Source organism: Mandrillus leucophaeus, unplaced genomic scaffold (genome assembly GCF_000951045.1).
Source record: "Mandrillus leucophaeus isolate KB7577 unplaced genomic scaffold, Mleu.le_1.0 Scaffold264, whole genome shotgun sequence".
NCBI lineage: Eukaryota > Metazoa > Chordata > Mammalia > Primates > Cercopithecidae > Mandrillus > Mandrillus leucophaeus.
The window spans coordinates 2,350,866-2,354,152 of NW_012102743.1; the positions used below are offsets into that span (position 1 = coordinate 2,350,866).

General features: G+C 40.1%; 1 protein-coding gene and 1 pseudogene across 2 annotated transcripts in view; both read right to left on the reverse strand.

The window, feature by feature from the left end:
* Positions 1-3,287, reverse strand: part of SLC30A6 (solute carrier family 30 (zinc transporter), member 6) — a 71,527-nt gene that overhangs the window by 21,823 nt on the left and 46,417 nt on the right. The gene's annotated exons all lie outside the window — the stretch shown is intronic.
* Positions 427-2,860, reverse strand: LOC105542626 (annotated as a pseudogene).

Consider the following 3,287-nt stretch of genomic DNA (forward strand, 5'->3'; position numbering starts at 1 on the left):
CAAAGAAACATTTCAAAGAAAAAAACTCCAGTTTTTAGAATTCTTTCCTGTCAAAGTTTAGTGGAAAAATAACTAATAATTATGTTAATTAGTAGGAAGAGGTATGATGAAAAAAATGTGGACATTTCTCCGTTATGCATTTTTTTGTCAAACTACCTGTCAACTAGAAAGAGCTGAAATATATTTTTTTGCTTGAGACAGACAAAAAACTTCAACTGGTAATTTTTTTTTTTTTAAAGAGACAATAAAAGGAGGTTTTTTAATTCAAAGGTATAACTGGATAAGTAGATTGGTTTACAACCATTCTTGTGAAGTACTTTTTAAAAAAATATGACCAATTTCTTTGCAAATAGTAGATACATACCTCAACTATGATGACCTAATTTTTGGTGGATAATGTACATGATTAGGCAGAAACAGGCAAGCTCATACTGGTAGATTAACCATCAAATAGTGAAAACTCTGTTTGTAGCTCCCACTTCTTGATCGATTTCTATTCCCACTTCATCTTTTACCACCTTGTTGACTTCCTGAGCGACTCCTTTGTCCACTCTGTCTACCTGACCGGCTGCCAGATCAACCACTTGACCAGCCCGACTGGACATTTGACCAGCAACTCCTCTGTCTGGAATTAGAGGATGTGTTTCCATCATAATAATCTTCAATTTCAGGTAATTTGGCTGGCACTGAGAGTATCCAGTCGGAATCATGCCACTCTGCCTGTAACCTTTCTTAGTTGTAGGAACACCAAAGCAAACACCCACATTTCCTTTCAGGAGGCACATTCTGGTAATCTGAGACACTGCAGTACTACTCAGCTTTCTGTTAAGTTCTTTTCAAGCACAGCTGACATCTTGTATTTCCTCTAGGCTTTCCAGATTCATGGTCACAAATCCCTTATCAGAGGTGATCAAAGATCGTGGTTCAAAGCTTGATGCACCAGAAATGTGGGCCAAAGCTGCAGCCAAGGCATCCACTGCCCCTTTCTCTTCTATTAGAATCTGAGCTGATGGTTGGAAAAAATCAACAGTAGCATAAAAAAAGGAAGCCAGAGAGCTTATGGCATCCATGCTTTTAGACTTAACTAAATAAATTGTAGAAGGAACAGCTACACATTTAAAAGTAATTCCTGCTTTTTGTTCCACATATCTTAGTTGACCTCTTTCTCTTGGTTGATAAAAACATATACAAATCCCTGTCCGTCCAACTCTACCTGTGTGTCCAGAATGATGGATATAGGACTCAATATTCTGAGAAGAACTTTGAATCACCAGGTCAACTTCAGGAATGTCCAAACCACGGGCAGCCACATTGGTTGCCACCAAAACTTTAAAACTACCTTCTCTGAAGCCTTTTAGTGTAATTTCTCTTTGTGACTGTGCAATGTCCCCATGTAAACACTGGGCATTCTGTTTTATGTGTGGATTCATGGCCATTTCAGTTACATTCCTCTTGGTCTCACAGAAAATAATAGCCCTCCCTTCAGACCCACTGCAGACTTGAAGGACATCTCCAATAACTGCTGGCCTCTGAGAGCAATGACACTGGATGGCCAAATGTTCCACAGTAGCTGCAGCCTTTTGAGTCATTTTTCTAACAAGGTCAACCTGTTCGTATCTGGATTTCATGCATTTTTTTGCAACTTTGTATACTCAATGTCGGCAAGCTGCAGAAAAAAGTAAAGTCTGAGGATTGTCTTCAGAATCAGTTTTGTAGGATTCATGAATAATATCTTCAACTTGTTCAGCAAAACCTAAATCTAACATTTGATCCACTTATCAAGCACAACATGGCACAGTTTAGAAAGATCCAATCAGAGGGCGCAGTGGCTCACACTTGTAATCCCAGCACTTTGGGAAGCCAAGATGGGCGGATCACGAGGTCAGGAGATCGAGACCATCCTGGCTAACATGGTGGAACCCCGTCTCTAATAAACATACAAAAAAAAATTAGTCGGGCGCAGTGGCAGGCACCTGTCGTCCCAGCTACTCGGGAGGCTGAGGCAGGAGAATGGTGTGAACCCAGAAGGTGGAGCTTGCAGTGAGCCCAGATCATGCCACTGCACTCCAGCCTGGGCGACAGAGCAAGACTCCATCTCAAAAAACAAACAAACAAACAAAAAACTGTTTCTTGATTTCTCTGGAGTCTTTCAATCAAAGGGATGGCAAAAGAGAATGTCTTTCTTTCCTGTTCCCGTCCGTGCTTGAGCTATTAAATCTTTTCCTTCATATACAGGACCAAAAGTCTTAACTAGAATAGGAAAGAGAGATGTTTCCTATTCAGAACTTTGACCTTTCAGAAGTTTTACATTCTCTTCAGAAATAGGAAAATTGGAGAGGCTCCTTCTTTCTGCTCACGTGTTAAGGTCTCCTCTAGTTTATTATCACTTGATTTATGAGTAGAACTATCTAAGGATGATACTTGCTTTTTTTTTTCACATTCATCAATATCTCCATTCGGTAGATCTTTTCTTACTGACTTACGAGATTTAAAGAATTCATCTGAAAGTCTATTAAATCCTCCTTCAGTATCTCCATTTAGCTTCTCTTTCATTTTAGTTTTTTTTCATCTTGGGAGCATCCAGGTAATCTGTAACACCATTTTCTCTTGTTCCTGATTTCTCATCTGAGTCATAATGGTGCCTTGACTTCCTTCTGTCACTCCAGCACTATGTAATGTGCTTCAGCGTATCTTGTTTCAATCTTCGTAACAACCATATAAAGGAAGTACAGGTCCATAATCCATTATCTGAAATTGTGATATCCATAACGCCCTTTTGCCTCTCCTTCTTCTGGCTCTCGGACTCCTCCAAGGGTGCTTCCAGTTCCATAATGTACCCCCAGAGGAGTTTCCCAGGCATTACTGGCCACTGCTGCCTCCCTCCGGATACAGTGGCCACAACCACCTACAGGCAGAAAAAACGTGAAAGGAAGCAGGGGCAGGGCGGCCGCTCGGCCTTGGCCGTGTGTCACTCAACTAGTAATTTTTGATACAGAAAGACTAATGAAATATATAAGTAATTATATCAATTTTCCAGTGAGCAATAATTATTTCCAATAAAAGTTCAAATTCCCCAGGAATTTCACCAGGTAAGATTCTCCAGGAATTTTTTATGGTAACACTGTAGCCAACATCAACAATTCAAACTGGCTGAAGTTCTACCAACAATACAGACCAAAATGCCAATAATTAAAAGCTGATTGTGCACTCTTTTCTACTTTTCCCCACATGCTGGGAATAGAAATGTGAATGAGACACAATCCTTGCCCTAGAAATAATAGGAGATA